This window comes from Macaca mulatta, chromosome 2, assembly GCF_049350105.2.
Source record: "Macaca mulatta isolate MMU2019108-1 chromosome 2, T2T-MMU8v2.0, whole genome shotgun sequence".
Taxonomy (NCBI): Eukaryota; Metazoa; Chordata; class Mammalia; order Primates; family Cercopithecidae; genus Macaca; species Macaca mulatta.
Window position 1 is genome coordinate 161,707,172 of NC_133407.1, and position 22,522 is coordinate 161,729,693.

The window sequence follows — 22,522 nt, forward strand, 5'->3', positions numbered from 1 at the left end:
TGGTGAAACCCCTTCTCTACTAAAAATACAAAAATTAGCCGGGCGTGGTGGCGCACGCCTATAGTCCCAGCTACTCATGAGACTGAGGAAGGAGAATGGCTTGAATCCTAGAGGCGGAGGTTGCAGTGAGCTAAGATTGCGCCACTGCACTCCAGCTTGGCGACAGAGCGAGACTCTGTCTGAAAAATAAATAATTAAAAGTAGATAAATAAATAAATACGTAGTGATTGGTGCCAGCTGCCACCATCCAAGAGAAGGGCCGGTGTGACTCCTTCCAGGAAGTTTCCACAGCACGGAGAAACCTTCTGGCGCACAGTGAAGCGGGCAGGAAAGATTTTAGCTCTACGCCTTATGAATAGTGTGAACTTGGGCAAGTTTATTTAGCCTCTTTAAGCCACAGTTACCTCATCTGTCAAAAAGAATGATGATATCTTTCCAAAAGTCATTGTGAATAATAAAATTCAGTGAAATAACACTAGTAAAGTACACAGCACATCATGCATGTTCAATACATGGTAGCTAATTTAATCACTCTACATCCTTCCACTACCCAACCCTGCCCAGAATCTCCCATGGCCTGACTATGACATATTAACTGAGTTTTGTATTTTCTCCTTATATCACTTTTTTCTCTTTCTTTTTCTTGATCTCTCACCCTCTATCTTCTCTATCTCATTCCTCCACCCTCAGACCAAACTGACCCTGGTAGACAAAAAACATATTCCCTGTTATTTGTCATTCTTAGGAAGATATTTTAAAAATTCCTGATTCTTCACTTAAAATCAATGACCATAACATTCAGTATTTGAATAACAAATTTACAAAACCAAAATTAGGCACCTAAAAGATATATATAACTACCACCAATAAACTGCTTTGGGCATTGCAAATAATTCTCACCTTCATATGACAAAGATCTTTTGTAGAAAAAATAAAGGCTTCTCCACTTAGGAACTAAGTGGAGGACACACAACAAAGCACCATCTTCAACCTCAGCCTTTCACTGCAGTCTCAACTCATAACTTCTCTGCAAAGAATAAGAATTATTACTCACCACTGGGGATCCATTTTGTCTGCTTCTGCTGTGGCCTAATATCTGGAAATGACCCCACTCGTCCGTGTGTCTGTGGTAGTCCCTGTTACAGCAGCAGAGAAGCAAAGCTTTCACCCTGTGCAAGCCTTCCTCGGCAATGACTGTGTACCTACCCAGCTAACTTTCTTTAAGAGAAGCTGTTCCTCTTTTTTCTACAGATTTTGACCACACTTGAGGAAGAAATTTAACCCTTTCCTTGCAGTTTAAATTCGTTGACGTAGGTCTACATCTATTAAAAAATATATAATTCAGTGGCTTGAGCTCCAGACATGACGTTAAGATGAACCTGACTAAAAAAAATCTCCCCTCTTGAAATTCCCTCAAAAAACCTAGAAAATAAAATAATTAGAAAGAGAAAACAAATCTCCACAGCTACAAAATAGAATAATCTACAGATTTTGGTAAGATAATAAAAAGTGATTCATTATGGATGTGGATTGGGAGTGAGTAGCCACCCACCCCTGCCAATTTCCACAACCAAGGTATGGAGAGTTTCACTGAGCTGGGGTGGGGGTGGGAGGTGGAGAGATGTTCTGTGAGGACTGCATAACCAAGGAGAGCAAACAGAAACTACTGCTTTTATGATTTCATTCCTACTATAGCCAAGGATTAAACTGATGAAAGAGAATATTCTGAAACAGAAGCCTGAAAAAAACACAGCATTATAAAATTAATAGATTTGTCCCTAAGAGACAAACATAAAATGAATCAAGCAGAAACTATACTAGAAGATATTTCCTCGTATGAATTAAAATGGGCATTATCTAGGAACTCAAACTGTTTAGTATGTCAAAGCAAAGTTTTGAAAATCGAATCTCATCCAGGCAAATCATTGTGAACATTTTAAATTCCAAACGCCAAGCAAAAAACAAAATGAAAACATAGGATGACTACAGAGAAACAAAAACCAACTTGGCATCTTATTCAACCCTAAATGGCAAAAAATAGCAGAACAATATCTGCGGAATTTTGAGTTAGCATTATCTACCTAGATAAGATGCCAGTTAAGTGTGAACTCAATAGAAATATGTCACCAAGCAGGCAAGACAACAACTGCAACAGAAATACCATCACCAAGACAGCCTTTCTAAATAAATTATTTAAGGATATATTCCAGAATAATAAATGAATTAAAATAGAAAGGCTTAAAATGGAGAAGCCATGGCTGAAAACACCAGTGCTGAGCCTTAAAGCAAGTTAAACATGGAGAAATAAGACGAAATAATTGTGAATTAGTTTAGACCAAAATGGTAAATAAGAAAAAATTATTAGAAGTAGATAACATATATTATTTTAAGGAAGTTTAAAAATAACAGATGACATCACTGCTAACTAGAGAAAGGAAGCAAAATCAACACATTACTAATCTTCAAATAAGAAGATAGAACAATTATTATTTTATCGACTTTGATAATTTCATCTGGATTTGAGAATTTAAAAAAATGAAGATAGCAATGATATAAAATAAATTATCTATCTTCAAAATTATTGCAGAGCAGGAATGCAAATAAAATAGTATTTATAACTACATGACATATCAGAAATAAGATAAAAACATCCATGTAAACCTCATTTGTTATACATAATAAATATTAAAGGTATGGAATGTCATTTTTCAGTTTCTTGGTATCAGTGTACACACTCAAATTTCCATTTCTTGGTATCAATACATACACTCAAATTTTTATTTAAGATAGCATAAGCATTTTCTCCTGCTATCGTAAACTTTTTAGTAGTCATTAAATAGTACATTAATAGTACATCAAGTATACACTGTGGAAGCTGACTGCAATGGCACGTATCTGTAACCCTGGCTACTCAGGAAGCTGAGGTGGAAAGATTGCTTGAGCCCAGGAGTTTGAGACCATCCTGGGCAACGTAATGAGACCTTGTCTCATACACACAAAAAAGGTATACATTGTAGAAAAATTATCTTTCTAATATCAGACAATTTTAGCTGTTCGTATTTTTATATTACAATTTTCTAATTAATATATTTAGTATATATATTTAGGAGTTTTTAGTATTTATTAGTTATCCATTGCCATATAACAAATTATCTCAAAATTTATTTCCTTAAAACAATAAATGTTTAGGGATTGGTATCCAGAATATATTATTTAAAAACCTCCTGCAACTTTGTAGAAGAAACAACAAACAATTAAAAAGTAGGCAAAAGAGTTGAACGGACATTTCTTCAAAGAAGATATACAAATGGCCAATACTCACATGAAAAGATGCTCAAAACCACTAGTCATTAAGGAAATGCAAATCAAAACCACAGTGAACGTCAGCAAGATGGCAGAATAAGAAACCCCAGCCTGTGCTCCCTCCCACAGAGACATTAATTTAACAATAATACACAGACCAATTCCTTTTGTAAGAAATCCAGAAGCTGGCTAAGAGGCTACATCACACCAGGTGAGCAATAAAACAGCTGCACGGAAGCTAGTAAGACAATTCATGGTATACCTTCACCATAGTCTGTCCTCTTGGCACAGTGCCACATGGTTAGGAGGAAATTCCCAGTTCTTGGCTTCTCCCTGAAGAAGAAATGAGAAGACCGGACCATACATCCAATGCTCTGACTTTTTGGCCAGGCGCGGTGGCTCATGCCTGTAATCCCAGCACTTTGGGAGGCCGAGGCAGGCAGATCACTTGACGTCAGGGTCATTTGAGACCAGCCTGGCCAACATGGTGAAACCCCATCTCTACTAAAAATACAAAAATTAGCCAGGCGTGCTGGCACCTGCCTGTAATCCCAGCTACTTGGGAGGCCGAGGCAGGAGAATTGCTTGAGCCCGGGAGGCAGATGTTGCAGTGAACTGAGATTGCGCCATCGTACTCCAGCCTAGGTGAAGAAGCGAGACTCCGTCTCAAAAAAAAAAAACAACCAAAAACAAAGTTCTGACTTTATTGGGGGCTGCCTGAGGGACTAGCCTCTGTCTCACTTGTCTTAGAGAGTTAATAGAACCCACCATACTCTAGATGCCTGGGAGACACTGAGAACAAAAAAATACTGGGTGATATATTGCTGTCCTAGAGGGTTCTTGCCATAGCAGATACAGACTGATAAGAGTTCAGTGGCCTATCCCTAGGGGACATGGAAAAGAGTGAAGCATACAACCAATATTCCTGCTTTTTGGGGAAATGGGGAAATGCCCATAGGATTGGCTTCTTTCTTGCCTGTCTTGAATCACTGGCATACTCTAGATGCCTGGGACCCCATGGAAAGAAACCAAAGAGCCGAACAGCGTGGTGCTATTTCAGAGGACCTGTGGCACAGCAGAGGCCAATACAGCTCAGTGCCCTCTTCTTCAGGAGGGCAAGAGAAGAAAATAACATGTGTCCAGAATTCTGGCTTTTCAGGGGGCTGCCAAAGGGACTGGTTTCCATGTAGCCCCACTTAAGGCAGAGAAGGTCTAACATACACTAGAAGAGTAGGGGCTGCCAAGAACAAAAAAAGAGCTGGACAGTGTGCTGCTACTTTGGAGGACACACACTATAGAAGATAGACAACAGAGGGAGCAAGACATTATGAGCTCATAAAAGCCAGAAAATCTCTCTAATTAGGAATCTATGTGCACAAGTCCAGAGAAAATGTATCCACAGAATATGTTTGAGAGGTCCCCAAAATCTTTAGCCAGGAGAAAGATTATGAAGGTCTTTCGCAGTACCAAGCCAGCTGGTAAAGAGTGGAAGAAGTGGCTGGTTTTGTTTGTTTGTTTGTTTTGTTTTTTTAATATGCAGATACCAACACAAAGTTCTAAGAAATACGAAGAAACAGGAGAAATGGTCAAGTCAAAGAAACAAAATAAATCTCCAGGAACTGATCCTAGAGAAACAGAGGTATATGAATTATCTGACAAAAAAAATTCTAAATAACTGTCATATTGATGCTCAGTGAGTTCAGGAAAGTGACGCATGAACAAATGAGAAGTTCAATCAAGATAGAAAATATTAAAAGGAACCAAACAGAAATTTTGGAACTGAAGAATGCAATTTTAACTGAACTAAGAAATTCACTAGAGGGGTTCAACTGCAGACTTGATCAAGCAGAAGAAATAATCAGCAATTCAATTACAAGTCATTTGAAATTGTCCAGAGGAGCAAAAAGGAACAACAAAAATAACAACAAAGAAAATAAGTAAAGAAAGCCTGAGAGACTTATTGGACACCATCAAACGGACCAATATATGTGTTATAGCAGTCTAAGAAAGAGAAGGGTTGGAGAGTTCATTTAAAGAAATATTGGCTGAAAACTTCTCAAATCTGAGGGAGAAAATGGACTACAGATCCAAGAAGCCCAATAGGCCTAAATAAGATGAACCCAAACAAATCCACACTGAAGCACATTATAATCAAATTGTCGAAAGTCAAAAAGAGAATTTTGAAAGCAGCAAGAGAAAAGCAGTTCATTATACAAGGACACTCCTATAAGATTAGCAATGAATTTCTTAGCTGAAACTTTGAAGGACAAAAGGGAATGGGATGGTGTATTAAAAGCACTGAAAGAAAAGAACTAGCCAACCAAGAATATTCTCTCTGGCAAAACTGACCTTCAAAAATGAGAAATAAAGACTTTCCTAAACAAACAAAAGCAGAATAAGATAATCACTAGAGTTGCCTTTCAAGAAATGCTAAAGAGAGTCCTTCAAGTTGAAATGGAAAGATACTAAACAGCAATACAAAAACATGAAAGTATGAGAACACTTGGACACAGGAAGGGGAACATCACACACTGGGGCCTGTTGTGGGGTGGGGGAGGGGGGAGGGATAGCATTCGGAGACATACCTAATGTAAATGATGAGTTAATGGATGCAGCATACCAACATGGCACATGTATACATATGTAACAAACCTGCACGTTGTGCACATGTACCCTAGAATATAAAGTATAATAAAAATAAAAAATTAAAATTAAAAAACATGAAAGTATAAAGCTAACTGGTAAAGATAGAGATAGGTACACAATACTGTAATAATTAACAGTATTGTGTAAATCACTTAATTCTGGTATAAAAGTTAAAAAACAAAAGCATATAAGTAATTATAATTGTAAAAATATATTAATGGCTGTACATTATTAAAAATATAATTTGTGATATCAATAACAGTGTGTGTGTGGGGGAAGTAAAAGCAAAGTTTTATATGAAACTGAATTTAAGTTTTATCAGCTTTAAAAAGATAGTTATATCTGTAAGTTGTTTTATGTAAGTCCCACGATGAGCACAAAGAAAATACCTATGGAATTTCCACAAAAGAAAGTTAGAAAGGTATAAAATCATGTCACTATAAAAAAATCAGGCCGGGCGCGGTGGCTCAAGCCTGTAATCCCAGCACTTTGGGAGGCCGAGACGGGCGGATCACTAGGTCAGGAGATCGAGACCATCCTGGCTAACACGGTGAAACCCCGTCTCTACTAAAAAATACAAAAAACTAGCCGGGCGTGGTGGCGGGCGCCTGTAGTCCCAGCTACTCAGGAGGCTGAGACAGGAGAATGGCCCGAACCCGGGAGGCGGAGCTTGCAGTGAGCTGAGATCCGGCCACTGCACTCCAGCCTGGGCGACAGAGCATGACTCCGTCTCAAAAAAAAAAATAAATAAATAAATAAAAATAAAAAAAAATAAAAAAAATAAAAAAATCAATGAAACACAGAGGAAGACAGCAAGAGATAAAAAGAGCAACAAGATAGCTACAACATACACACAAAAAATTTAAAATGTCGATAGAAAACCCCTTTTCTATCAATAATTTATTTTAATATAAATGGACTAAGCTGCCCAAAGGACATAGCACAGTTGAAGGAGTTTTAAAAAAATAAGATCCAACTATGCACTGTCTGCAAGATTCACTTTAGATTTAAGAACACACATAGGCTGAAAGTATAAGGATGGAAAAATATTCCATGCAAATGATAACCAAAAGAGGGCAGGAGGAGTAGCCATACCTACAAAAGATAAAATAGACTTTATCTTAGTCTATTTGTACAACTATAGTAGAATATCTGAAATTGGGTAATTTATAAATAACAGAAATTGATTTCTTACAGCTATGGAGATTGGGAAGTCAAAAGTGCTGGCATTCGAGTCTTGTGAAGGCTTTCTTGCTGTATCCTCACATGGTGGAAGAAGGACAAAAAGAGATGAATTGCTGTGTCCTCACATGGTGGAACAGTAGAAGAGCAAAAACGGCCTAAGCTAGTTCTCTCTAGGCATTTGATGAGGCTATAATCCATCCATGAAGGCAGATATTTCATTATTTAATCACATCCCAAGAGGCTCCACCACTTAAAACCATCACAATGGGGATTAAGTTTCAACACATGAATTTTGGGGGACATTTAGACCATAACAGAATTTAAATCAAAACTTGTCAAAAGAAGCAAAGAAAGACATCATATAATGATAAAAGGTTCAGTTCACCAGAAAGATATAACAATGATAAATTTATATGCACCAACGTCAGAACACCTAAATATATGAAGCAAACACTGACAGAACTGAAGGGAGAAATAGACAGCAATATTATAATAATAGAGGATTTTAATACCCTACTTCCAATAAAGGTTAGAACATCCAGACAAAAGATCAATTAGTTAACAAGGGGCTTGATCAACACTATAGACCAAATGGACCTGATAAACATACACAGAACATTCTACCTAACAGCAGAATTCACATTTTTTCCAAGAGCACACAGTATATTTTTTTAATAGATCACATACTGGGTCACAAAACAAGTCCTATCACATTTGAGATTGAAATCATACCAAGTATCTTTTCCAATCACAATGGAATGAAACCAGAAATCAATATCAGAAGGAAAATTAGAAAATTCACAAATATGTGGAAATGCAACAACATACTCTTGAACAAGTGGATCAAAGAATGAATCAAAAGGGAAATTAGAAAATATCTTGAAACAAAGAAAACAGAAACACAACATACCAAACTTTATGGAATGCAAATGCAATACTAAGAGGGAAGTTGATAACAATAAACATATTAAAAATATCTCAAATAAAAAATCTAACTCTACATGTTGGAGAACTAAAAAAAGAAGAACAAGTTAAACCCAAAGTTAGCAGAGAAAGGAAATAATGATTAAAGCATAATGGCGGCTTATGCCTGTAATCCCAGCACTTTGGGAGCCCAAGCTGGGAGGATCACTTGAAGCCAGGTGTCCAAGACCAGCCTGGGCAACATAGCAAGACCCTGTCTCTATACAAAAAAAAAAAAAAGGAAGATTCAGATAAGATAAAAAATGAAATAGGAGACTTGCAATTGATGCCACAGAAATTAAAAAATATTGTAAGAGACTGCTGTGAACAATTATGTGCTAACAAATTGGATAACCCAAAAGAAATGGACATATTCCTAGAAACAGAACCTACCAAAGCTGAATCATAAAGAAATAGACAATCTGAACAGACCTATAACCAGTAATCAGATTGAATCATCAATCAAAAATTTCCCATTAAAGAAAAGCCCAAGACCAGATGGCTTCACTGGTGAATTCTATCAAACATTTAAAGAAGAATTAACACTAATCCTTCTCAAACTTTTCCAAAAATTTGAAGAGGAGGGAGCACTTCCAAACTCATTTTACAAGGCCAGTGTTAACCTGACAGCAAAGCCAGAAAAAGACACTACAAGAAAAGAAAACTACAGGCCAATATCCCTGATGCAAAAATCTTCAATAAAATACTAGCAAACCATACAGTACATTTAAAGGATTATACTCTATGACCAAATGGGATTTATCCCTGGAATGCAAAGATGGTTCAACATATGAAAATCAATATGGTACATCATTAAAATCATATGGTCATCTCGATAGACACAGGAAAATTATTTGGTAAAATTCAACACTCTTTCATCATAAAACCCTCAACAAACTAGGAAGAGAAGGAAAGAAGGAATTTACCTCAGCATAATAAAGGGGATATGTGACAATCCCACTGCCAGCATCACACTTAATGGTGAAAAACAGAAAGCTTTTCCTTGATGAGGAACAAGGTAAGTGTGCCTACTTCATCACTTCTATTCAACACAGTGCTGGATGCCCTAGCCAAGCAACTGGGTAAGAAAAAGAAATAAAGGGCATTCAAATTGGAAAGGAAGAAGTAACATTATCTGTGTTCACAGATGATGTGATCTTATATATAGAAAACTCTAAAGATTCCACCAGAAAAAAAAATTTTAGATCTAATAAACAAATTCAGTAAAGTTGGAAGATACAAAATCCACACAGAAAAGTCAGTTGCTTTTCTATACACTAACAATGAACAATCTGCAAAGGACATTAAGAAAAAAATTCAATTTATAATAGCACCAAAAATTCTTAAAAACTTAGGAATATACTTAAAAAGCTAAAAGACCTATATGCCGAAAGCTACAAAGCATCAGTGAAAGAAATTAAGAAGACAAAGATAAATGGAAAGATAGCCATCTTAGTCTGTTTTGTGCTGCTATAACAGACTACCTGACACTGGGTAATTTATAAACAATAGAAATTTATTACTCATGGTTTCACATGCTGGGCAGTCCAATAACAAGTTGTCAGCATCTTTCAAGGGGCTTCTTGCTGCATCATCCCATGGCGGAAGGCAGAAGGGCAAGACAGGGCGACAGTGAGAGAGAACAAAAAGGAACCTAATTCACTTTTATAACAAACTTATGGCAGTGATAACAAACCCACTCCTGTGATAATGACATTAATCCATTCATGAGGGAGGGAGTCCTCATGACCTAAAATTATCCCATTAGGCCCCATCTCCTAACACTGTTACATTGGTAATTAAGTTTCTAACAGTTGCTTTTCGGGGGATACATTCAAAGCACAGCATTTGCTATCTACATATCTTCTTTGGTAAGGTGTCTATTAAGGTTTTTGGCCCATTTTAAATCAGTGGTTCATTTTCCTATTGCTGAGTTTTAGGAGTTCTTTATGTATTTTGGATAACAGTTTTTTAAAAATTAAATATGTCTTTTTGCAAATATTTTCTTCCAGTCTGTGTCTTGTCTTTTCATACTCTTGACGGTGTCTTTCACAAAGCAGAGATTTTTAATTTTAATAACATATAACTCATCAATTCTTTCTTTCATGCATTGTGCCTTTGGTGTTGTACCTACACAGTCAGGAATAGACCCAAGGTCATCTATATTTTCCTTTGTGTCATCTTCTAGTATTGTAGTTTTTCATTTTAAATTTAGGCCTATGACCCATTTTGAGCTAATTCTTGTGTGTGTGTAGATTTTTTTTTTTTTTTTTTTTTGCATCTGGATTTCCAGTTGTTCTAGCATTATTCGTTGAAAATGGTATCTTCTTCATTGTATGCCATTTGCTTCTTTGTCAAATATCAGTTGACTGTATTTTTGTAGGTCTATTTCTGGGCTCTCTATTCTGTTCCATTGATCTATAATCTATTCTTTTACTAATACCACACTGTCTTGACTACTGTAGCTTTATAATAAGTCTTGAAGTTAGGTGTATCAGTACTCCAAGTTTGCTGTTTTTCTTCAATTTTCTAAGATTTTTAAAATATTTTCTTTTCCAAACATGTTTGCCTTAAGACATTTTTGAAATTCAGATATTTTATATATTTTGTAGTAAAAATATGGATTTTTTAATGCAACTTCTTCCAACCCCTTTTAATCTGACAAAACCCATTTCCCAACTTGAAATAAAACTTTTCTATTTTATCTTTTCTTGGTTTCCAAGATTGCAGTTTTACATGTAACTTTATGTAAAACTGACTTTACTAAGTTGGTGAGGTGAGAATGTAAATAAATCCTTTCCCTAATTTTAAGCCAACTGTTCCCTTATTATTTGTTTAATTCTAGTTTACTCCTCCACTGATTTGTGATGTTTTGTTAGTAATATTGTAAAATCTTTCATGTATGTGAAATAATATACAGTTTGGGGACAATTATGTATCATACTCTTAATTAACATAGATTTAAAGTATCTTATAATAATTTTAGTATCTATTAGGGCTATATCTTATTAATTTGTTTTCAAAATCTTCAAAAGTCATAGTAATTATCCTTTCTATTTACATTCTGAAGTAAATTTATTGTATTTTAAAAAGTAGTCCCTCTTTAACTGAGTCTTTTAAGAACTTGTCAGTAAATTTTACAATTGTGCTATTATAATTTATTTTATTTTTACCCATGTTATAAACACATAATGCAGTTATAATTTTGCTTTAAACAATCAATTATCTTTTAGCACATTGAAATATAAGTAATAATAAATTTTATCTTACCCTCATTTATTCTGTTTTCAAATCTCTTCATTTCTTCATGTATATTCTAGTTTCTAACTCATATTATACATCATATTTCATCTGCCTGAAAAACTTCTTTTCTTTTAAAATTTCTTGTGGTGTATGTCTGCTGGTAATGAATTTTACTGGTATTTGTCTGAAAAAGTCTTTATTTCTCCATTGCTTCTGAAAAATATTTTTGCTGCATAAAGAATATCAAGTCAACAGTTTTCTTTCTTATAGCACTTTAAATATGTCCCTTTACTGTCTTCTTGCTTGCATGGTTTCTGGAAGAAAATGTCTGCTGTAATTCTTATTCTTGTTTTTCTATGTGTAATATCTTTTTTACTCTGGCTACTTTCAAAATTTTCTTCTTTGGTTTTTAGTGGTTGGAATCTAACATGCCTAGAAGTGAGTTTTTTGCTTTTGGTTTTTGGCATTTATACTTCACGGTGTTCGCTGAGCTTCTTAGAACTGTGGTTGGAGGTATGCTATTAATTTTAACAAATTATTGGTTATTATTTCTTCAGATATTTCTTATGTCTTATATTCTGTCTCTCTGATCCTCTTAAATTTCAATACATTTATGTTATATCACTTGGTGTTTTCCTCCAGCTCTTAGTGGTTCTGTGTTTTATTTTTCATTCTTTTTCCTGTCTGCATATCAGTTTGTGTAATTTCTGTTAACCTATTTTCAAGTTCTCTTACCTTTTAAAATTGTTTCAAAATTTTATTTTTTAATTGACAAATAATAATTGTACACATAGGGTACATAACAATATTTTGCTATGCATAATGTATGGTGATCAGAAGTTCACTTTCTATTGCTCTGGTCTGATAGGCTGGTTTAAAGCATTGTTTATTTCTGTCCATGCATTTCTATTGATTCTCTCTTATAGTTTTTGTCTTTCTGCTGAAATTATCCATCTGAGCTTGCATGCTATTTACCTTTTCCAATAGGTCCTTTAATATATTAATTATAGCTATTTTAAATTCCATGTCAGTTAATTCCAACATCTTTGTGATATCTGTATCTGATTCTGATGATTCCTTTGTCTCTTCAAATTTTGTTATTTCTTGCCATTTTGTATGCCTTTTAGTTTTTGTGTTACAGGCTAGATGTGCTGTATAAGATAGTAAATACTGAGATAAATATACTCTATGCTGCAGATAAACATGCCTTTCCTTCTGCAAGGCCCTTAGTAGTATGGGGATTTACATTAATTTAGTGTGGAGTTTAGTTGGATTTGAAGTTTGTTGTTAGTATCATTGACCTCAGTGCACTATAGGCTTCAAATTTCTTTAGTAATACCTATGCTAGGCTATGGGCTATTTGCCAGAGTGTTTCTCTAAATATCTGCTCCCCACTTGGCTTTGTGTTTCCCTGCTTTGTTTTGGATCTTCCCTTCATACTGCTCCACAGAATGAATTTGTCTCCTGCGACTCTCTGAGCTATATTCTGTTCTTATTTTACGTGGCTTATTAGAGTAGTTATGATGGTAGGGGACAGTTCTCAGATGTTCTGATCAGGTTTTGTAGTAGTCCATTTTCACATTGCTGTAAAGAACTACCTGAGACTGGGTAATTTTTGAAGAAAAGAGGTTTAATTGATTCACAGTTCCACAGGCTGTACAAAAGCATGGCTGGCAGGCCTCAGGAAACTTGCAGTCATGGTAGAAGGTGAAGGGGGAGTAAGCATGTCCTACCATGGCAGAATGGGGGAGAGAGAGAGAGAGAGAGAGAGAGAGAGAGGAAGTACCACACACTTTTAAGCCATCATATATCATGCGAACTCACTCACTATCATGAAAACAACAAGGAGGAAATATTCCCCCATGATCTAGTCACCTCCCATCAGGCCTCTCCTCTAATTCAACATGAGATTTGGGTGGGGACACAAATCCAAACCATACCATTTTGCCCTTGTCCCCTCCAAAATCTCATGTTCTTCTCACATTGCAAAATACAATTATCCCTTCTCAGCAGCCCCTTAGTCTTAACTTATTTCAGCATTAACTCAAAAGTCCACAGTCCAAAGTCTCACTGGAGACGAGGCAAGTCCTTTCTGTCTATGAGCCTGTAAAATCAAAAGTAAGTTAGTGACTTCCAAGATACAATAGGGGTACAGACCTTGGGTGAATGCTCCCACTCGAAATGGGAGAAATTGGCCAAAACAAATGGGCTACAGGCCCCATTAAAATCTGAAACCCAGCAGGGCAGTCATTAAATCTTAAATCTCCAAAATAATCTCCTTTGATTCAATGTCTCACACCCACGGCACACTGATGCAAGGGGTGGTCTCCCATAGCCTTGGGTGGCTCTGCCCCAATGGCTCTTCAGGGTACTGCCCCTTTGGTTACTTTCATAGGCTGGTGTTGAGTGCCTGAGGCTTTTCCAGGTGCACAGTGTGGGCTGTTGGTGGAGCTACCATTCTGGGGTCTGGAGAATGATGGTTCTCTTTTCACAGTTCCACAAGGCAGTGCCCCAGTGGGGACTCTGTGTGGGGGCTCTAACCCCACATTTCCCCTCTGCACTGCCCTAATAGAGATTCTCCATGAGGGCTCCACCCTTTCACCAGACTTCTGCCTGAATATCCAGGCATTTCCATACATCCTCTGAAATCTAGGCAGAAGTTTTGAAACCTCAACTCTTGCCTTCTGCACACCTGCTGGCCTAACACCATGTGGAAGCCACCAAGACTTGAGGCTTGCACCCTCTGAAGGCGTGGCCTGAGCTGTACCTTGGCCCGTTTTAGCCATGGCTGGAGCTGGAGCAGCTGGGATGCAGGGCGCCATATCCTGAGGCTGCACAGAGCAGTTGGGCCCTGGGCCTGGCCCATGAAACCATTTTTCCCTCCTAGGTCTCTGAGCCTGTGATGGGAGTGGCTGCTATGAAAGTCTCTGAAATGCCCTAGAGACATTTTCCACATTGTGTTGGTTATTAACATTCGGCTTCTCTTTACTTATGCAAATGGCTGGGCTACAAATTTTCCAAACGTTTATGCTTTGCTTCCCCCCCTCCCCCACTTTTTTTTGAGACAGAGTCTTGCTCTGTCGCCCAGGCTGGAGTGCAGTGGCATGATCTCAGTTCACTGCAAGCTCTGCCTCCCAGGTTCACGCCATTCTCCTGCCTCAGCCTCCAGAGTAGCTAGCTGGGACTACAGGCACCCGCCAGCACTCCCGGCTAATTTTTTGTGTTTTTAGTAGAGATGGGGTTTCTCTGTGTTAGCTAGGATTGTCTTGATCTCCTGACCTTGTGATCCGCCCGCCTTGGCCTCCCAAAGTGCTGGGATTAGAGGCATGGGCCACTGCGCCCAGCCTCTGCTTCCCTTTTAAATATGAGTTTCAGTTTCAGATAATCTCTTTATTCATGCATATGAATGTACATTTTTAGAAACAGCCAGGTCACCTCTTGAATACTTTGCTACTAAGAAGTTTCTTCCACCAGATACCCTAAATCATCTCTCAAGTTCAAAATTTCACAGATCTCTAGGGCAGAAGCAAAGTGCCACCAGTTTCTTTGCTAAAGTATAGTAAGGGTGACCTTTACTCCAGTTCCCAATAAGTTCCTCATCTCCATCTGAGGCCACCGCAGCCCGGACGTCATTGTTCATGTCACTATCAGCATTTTGGTCAAAACCATTCAACAAGTCTCTAAGAAGTTCCAAACTTTCCCACATGTTCCTATCTTCTTCTGAGCCCTCCAAACTGTTCCAACCTCTGCCTATTACCTATTACCCAGTTCCAAAGTCAATTCTACATTTTCAGGTATCTTTGTAGCAATCCCCCACTTTCCTGGTACCAATATTCTGTATTAGTTCATTTTCATGCTGATCTAAAGAACTACACAAGACTGGGTAATTTTTGAAGAAAAGAGGTTTAATTGACTCATAGTTCCACAGGCTGTATAGAAGCATGGGTGGGAAGCCTCAGGAAACTTACAATCATGGTGGAAGGCAAAGGGGAAGCAAGCACATCTTACCATGGTGGAGCAGGAAAGGGAGGGAAGAGGAAAGTGCCACACACTTTCAAACCATCATATCTTGTGAGAATTCACTCACTATCATGAGAATAGCAAGGAGGAAATCTGCCCCCGTGATCCAATCACCTCTCACCAGTCTTCTCCTCCAATTTGACATAAGATTTGAGCAGGGACACAAATCCAAACCATATAAGGTATCTTTTTTTGGAGAAAAGGCATACAAATTTATTAATGTGTACACAGGGGGAACCATAGAATGATTATCCTAGGTTTCCATTCTAATCAGGCATTGTGAACCTGCTTCATGGGGACCTTCACTGGTGGAACAACCCCTCCTCTAGATCTAGTACTAAGCCTGGAACCTATTCTTGCCTTTCTCCCAGGGATAAACTTTTTTTTCTTGTTTTCCTCCCCCAGTGGCAATGGGTTGCCACAAGCACCCTAAGAATGAAATTTTTGCTTCCTTTATGCCTACAGAGTAAGCCTTCTGTTCCATAGGGAAGATAGAATAGATGAGTCTGAGCAGAGTTTTGGCAGTAGTTGCTATCCCCTCACCAAGCCGGCCTGGTGATGAAAACTTTCTAAGAATTTTTTCCAATTTTTCTCTTGAGCTCCTAGTGGGGTTTGATATGGTTTGGCTGTGTCCCTACCAAAATCTCATCTTGAATTCCCACACGTTGTGGGAGGGACCTGGTGGGAGGTGATTGAATCGTGGGGGCAGGTCTTTCCCACGCTGTTCTCATGATAGTGAATGAGTCTCACAAGATCTGATGGTTTCAAAAAGGGGTGTTCCCCTGCACAGCTCTCTCTTTGCCTGCCGCCATCCACATAAGATGTGACCTGATCCTCCTTGCTTTCTGCCATGATTGTGAGGCTTCCCTAGCCATGTGGAAGTGTAAGTCCAATTAAACCTCTTTCTTTTGTAAATTCCCCAGTCTCAGGTATGTCTTTATCAGCAGCATGAAAACAGACTAATACAGGGTTCTTATAGGAAAAAAAAAAAAAACCTGCAAGAAAGTATGAACCCTAAGGGGTTTACTGTATCACACTAGCCCGTACTCAGCATTTAACAATTTATTAAAGTTTTCTAGCTGATTCTTGTTACTGGCTTACATGGCATCTGGAAGCATCAGCTAAGGTAATAAAATGCTCTGGTCTTGTTTTTGCGTATATGAGCTTGTCTTTTTCCAGATTTTGTTGAATTTTTGCCCTGTGACCTCAGTTCTCTTAGGGGTTCAAGAAATTTCATTTTTTTTACAGTTTCTCCAGGATTTTCTTGTCATAAGGATGAAAATAACTCTCTTTCTAGCTCTCTACATCTCTGAGGTGAAATCAGAACTAATATCTATAACTTTTAATATATAATTTCTAGAACTCAATGCAAATTAACCAGACACAAGAAGTTGCTGGATTTAACCTTGTGGTCAATATATTTAAAAATTAACTGTACCTCTATATACCAACAACAGATAAAATGTTAAAAATTAAATAATACTATTTAACATCAAAGATATGTGAAATTTCTTCTAAGTTCTTATATTGGAAGGCTTAATAACATAAAAATTCCAATGCTTCCCAAATTGGTCTATTGATTTAATGCAATCCCAATTAAAACCCTAACAGGTTTTTATGGAAATTGACAAGACGATTCTAAAATATATGTAGAAATGCAAAGAACCAAGAATAGCTAAGTCATTCATGAAGAAGAAAAATGGGGTGGAAGGACTTGTTCTGGCAGATATCAAGACTTCTGTAGAGTAATAATAGTTAAAAGAGTGTGATACTGGCACAAGGACAGGCAAATAGACCAATGGAAGATAATCCAGAATCAGATTTACACATGTATGGACACTTGATTTGGGGTAAAGATGACACTGCTGGGCAGCAGGGAATGAATTTCATTTTCAATGAAAATGTGCTCAGAAAATTGTTTATCCATAAGATAAATAATAATTAAACTTAACCCCTATCTCACAGTTCAGTTCCATGTGGATTGTAGATCTCAGTGTAAGAGGCAAAATATAATACTAGTACGGGATAATAAAGAAAAAAATCTTCGTGACCTCGGGAAGACAGCATTTCTTATATAAAACACAAAAACCTTAAGGACTTTAAAGGAAAAGATTGATAAATTAAACTTTATTAAAATAAATAATAAAAATACCTGTTTATCAAACAATAGCATTAAGAGAGCAAAATGGCAAGTCACAAATTGAGGGAAGGTACTTTGAACTTGTATAATCACAAAGGCACTATATCCAGGACACATAAGAAACTTGCAACTCCAGTAAGAAAAAGATAGAAAAGTGAATTAAAAAAAAAAAATCCACCAAGACTCAAGAACAGATATCCAAAAGTTCAAGAGTCTGATAAACACGAAGAAGTGTTCAACACTATTAGTCATTAGGGAAATGCAAATTAAACCACAGCAAAATACCATCTCACACCCACAGCAGAGCTATAATTGAAAAGACTGTTAGCTCCAAATGTTGCCAAGGATGTGGAACAACTAAAAATCTCAAACACGGATAATGTGTAATGTTGGAGATCTGGAAAAATCTTTGGCGTGTCCTACTAAGTTTGAACATATGCATACCACATTGGTTATCTATTGCCGCATAACAAAGTACCCTAAGACTTAATGATTTAAAACAACAGACATGTTTCCTCACTGTTTCTGTGTGTCAGGAATTTGACAGCAGTTTGGCTGTATGGTTTTTAACTTAGTGTCTCTCATGAGTTAGAAGTCAAGATGGCAATTCTTCTGAAGACCGGACTGCAGCTGGAACATTTCTTTTTAAGATGGCTCACTCTCTTGATTATTGGCAGAAAGTCTTGGTTCCTCACATGGGAGTGAGCCATCCCTTCTTCCCATGTGGACCTTTCCATAGTACTGCTTGAGCATTCTCATGACCTGGCAACTGACTTTTCCCAGAGTGGACAAGAAAGAAGCTATAATGCCTTTTATGACCTAGGCCTGGAGGTAATACACTACCACTTCTGCAATTCTATGTATTAGAAGTAAGTCACTATGTCCAGCCCACACTTGAGGGTCATGGATTTAGTCTCCTCCTTTTGAAGGGAGGAGGGTTGAAGAATTTATGGACATATCTTAAGATCACCATACATATCCTATGACCAAACAATTCTACCCCGAGCTATAGAAGCAAAAATGGGTGGGCGGGTGACCTCAAAACAATGTAACATGTAAAAGAATGCTTATAGCATCATTGTTCATAATAGCCAATTAGCAGAAACCAAATGTCTATTAATAATAGGATGGATAAACACATTGCAGCATATTCTAATACAATGGAATACTATTCAGAAATGAAAATAAACTACAAATACATACAAAAACACAGATGAATCTCACCAACATATTATTAAGCAAAAGAGATAACCCCCCAGAATGTGTACTACATTGTTGTTTTATATAAACGTTAAAAGGAGGCAAAACCAACCTAAAATATAAGAAGTCAAAATGGTGGTTACCTTTGGAGAGAAGCAGGAGGGAATAATTAAGCAGGTTTACAAGAGAGTTACAAGAGGGAGCTTCTGTTCTATATTTTGTCCTGAGTGGTGGTTGCAAAGGTATATTTACATTGTGATAGCTCATTTAGCCATGGATTACTGATTTGTGCATACTTCAGAATCATCTTATACTTCAATTTTTAAAAATTGTTAAGATATCAAGGAAATAAACAGTACTCATCCACAAGAAAGAAAACAAGTATGTGTGCAATTTGGCTTGAAAGTATCCAGTGTGTAATACCTGCTTTAGACCCTGGGTTGATGTCCTATTGCATTTGGGCTGCTCTAACAAACTACTATAGACTGGATGGCTTATAAACAACAGAAATTTGTTTCTTGTAGTTCTGAAGGCTGTGAAGTCCAAGATCAAGGTTCTGGCAGATTCAGTGTCTGGTGAGGACAGACTTCCTGGTTCATAGATGGCTATCTTCTCGCTGAGTTTTTACATGGCAGAAAAGGTAAGAGAGTTCTTTGGGGGTCTCTTATAAGAGCACTAATCCCATTCATGAGGGCTCCAACCTCATGACCTAATCACCTCCCAAAGATCGCATCTCCAAATACCATCACCTTGGGGACTAGGTTTCAACATTTGAATTTGGGCGGACAGAAGTATTCAGTCTCTAGCAGTTGATAAGTGCAATCTGTGGCAGGCCTCAAAGCATATAGTTGTGATAAACTTTGGTGGTAGCATCAGGCTATTCCCGCAAAGTATGAGCTGTAGAATGTTCGTTCTGAAAAGACCTCTGGATCATTTGGTCCAGAGATTTTTCAAGCTGACCTCCCTGGCAGAGACAACCCTTTAGGTACTCCACAGGATGCCAAAACTTCTCAGAACACAGTATGAAAACTATTGATCTAGCTAACTCCCTGGTGCTACAAATAAAGAAACTAATATTTAGAGAGACTGTTACTTGTTTAGAGTTATGCAGCTACTTGTGGCAATGTCCGGAGATTCATTCCCACCCGAATGTAATATCACAAATATGTTATGCTGTTCTAGTAGAGAAGGAAGAAAGGAGAAATGTTACACATCTCAGGGCCATCAGCTTTGAAGTAGATACTCTCCTAGTCTGTCACTCTAGGTGATGAAAAAGAGAAAGTTAGCAAAGAGAAGCTGAGATAGAAAACGTGATAAAAAGTGTTCCACTTAGGGGCTGCTCTGGGGAATGCCCTATTTTGTCACCAAGGTGCAAGACATTCTCTCATTCAACTCATGCTTTAACTAGTTTCTCAGCTCTGGCTGCACATTAGAACCACCTGGGAACTTTAAAAAGATCCTGCTTCCTGGGCCTCCACAAAGACTAATTGAAACAGACTTTCTGGAGTGAGCTGGAAAGAATAGGATATTTTGATCCTCATTGAGCTTAACCGAGATGTATGTGGACTGACTTCATCATATCCGAGCAGCTCTGACTCTCAACATCAAACTGAGCCTTGCCAGAAGAGTAAGAAACAGAGAGAGAGAGAGAGAGAGAGAGAGAGAGAGAGAGAGAGAGAGAGAGAGAGAGAACCCCTTTGCCTCTTTGTTCTGGGACTGAGCTCACAGACATAACGAAAGGGAAACCATTAAAACCATCCATAGTTGGCTGCAGAGTGGTGGCATGATTCAACAGAAGGAATTCACATCCACTAATCACAGCCTCTTGCATTTTGGTCAAGAAGAGGTTGCAAAGAGATGGGGGGATGTGGGGATAGTGGCAACTGGCAATGCCAGGGAAGGGGAGAAGCATGTGGCTGAGTGGTATTGTGTCTGTTTCCATACTGATTGACAATTTTCTCTCTCCCTCCCCTCCCCCTGCTTCATGTTGTCAAAGGAGGTGGTGGCAAACTTCAGACACTCTACCTTTGTTGCTATGACTTAAGGACTTGAACCTCTTCTCTGTGGCTCCAGCCCTAGGAATGCAGCCCCCATTTATCCTTGGTTTCTCCCCTTATAATAAAATGTTGAAAGAATTAGATTCTTAGGCTGTGCATGGCAAGTGCAATTAAAGTTCCTTGGTTTTATAAGTGGCCTTTGGCAGACCATGGAGTCTACACTTCTACTTAGAATGGGTCGATCCTAGCAAGACTTTTCTCTGAGAGAGGTCACCCTTAGAGATACTTTAGTTCTCCATTCCTTTCTCCAGCCAAGGGAGCCTGATATCTTCCTAACCTGGATTCTTCTCCCCTTTGAAGTGTAGAATGCCAGAAGTGAAAAAAACCAAAGAGATTATTACCTCCAGTTTCCATTTTGCAGATGAAAAACAGACTTGAACAAAAGTGATTTATGTAAGGTTACATAGTATGTCAGGGGACATGTCAAGGCACAAGCATACTTGGTTTAATTCTACAGTAAAAGGTCACTAGTTTTCGTCTTTAAAATATTTATACTGATAAAATATGAAATATGCCAAAGATTCATAAAAGTACATGAAATAATAGGCACCATCTATCTTATATCACCTAAATTTAAATGATTTTGCATGTCTAGTGTGTTTCATATTTAAAAAATAAATAAATAAAATGTTAAGGATTCAGCTAAAGCACCCCCAATCCATCTCTCTTCTCCCTCCCTCCTTAGGGGTAACAACATTTAAGACTGGAGAGTCCCATTCCTCTGAATATATATATATATATTTTTTTAGACAGAGTGTCACCTGTCACCCAGGCTGGAGTGCAATGACTCGACCTCAGCTCACTGCAACCTCCGCCTCCCTGGTTAAAGTTATTTTCCTGCCTCAGCCTCCTGAGTAGTTGGGATTACAGGTGTGTACCACCACGTCTGGTTAATTTTTGTATTTTTAGTAAAGACGGGGTTTCACCATGTTGACCAGGCTGGTCATGAACTCCTGACCTCAAGTGATCCACCCACCTCTGCCACCCAAAGTGCTGGGATTATAGGCATGAGCCACCATGCCCGGCCCCCCTGTATGTTTTTATACTTTGTTCTACATACATATGTATCTTCCATAATACTATATGATATTGTTTTGTCTTAATTAGCATAATTCTCTAGTCTTTTACAGCTTCTTTGTTCATACAACATTATATTTTTAATATTCACCCATGTTGTAAATCTAGTTAATTCACTTTAACAGCTGCATATTATCTCATCCGTGAATAAACACCACCCTATTGGTCTATATTCCTCCACTGTGAAGTTGTTCCCGAGTTTTGCACAAATCGCTTTGCAATGAACATGTTGCACATGTACCTGTGTCCAACAATTTGAGTTTCTATAAAGACCTTGAAGGGAAATTACAAGGTCCTAGGATATGTACACCTTTAATTTTACAAGATATTGCCAAATTGTTCTACAAAGTGGTTGACTCAATTTACACTTCTCACATCTTTGCCAATACTTAGCTAGCTCAGACTTTTACATTTTAACCAATTTGATGGATATGAAATACCATTTGTTGTTTTGGCTTCCATTGTCCTGATTACTGGTACAAGTTGAGTGTCTTCTAATGTTTAATAGTGAATCAGATTGCCTCTTATGTGAATTACATGTTTATCTGCCTTAGCAGAGGGTTGTCTTCTACTGATTTTTAAGGAGTTCTTTATATATTTCCAGTTAAAACTTTTTTGCCTTTTTCATGCACAGCAAATATCTTTTCCCAGTTTGTGACTTTTAAAAAAATGTTTATGTAGTCTTTTG

General features: G+C 37.7%; 1 long non-coding RNA gene across 1 annotated transcript in view; it reads left to right on the plus strand.

The window, feature by feature from the left end:
• LOC144339401 (uncharacterized) overlaps positions 1-21,631 on the plus strand; it is a 42,161-nt gene extending 20,530 nt beyond the window's left edge. The window contains exons 3-4 of the long non-coding RNA XR_013414387.1: positions 19,225-19,340; positions 21,507-21,631. This is a non-coding gene — a long non-coding RNA (uncharacterized LOC144339401). The remainder of the gene's footprint in view (positions 1-19,224; positions 19,341-21,506) is intronic.
• The last annotated feature ends 891 nt before the right edge of the window (positions 21,632-22,522 follow it).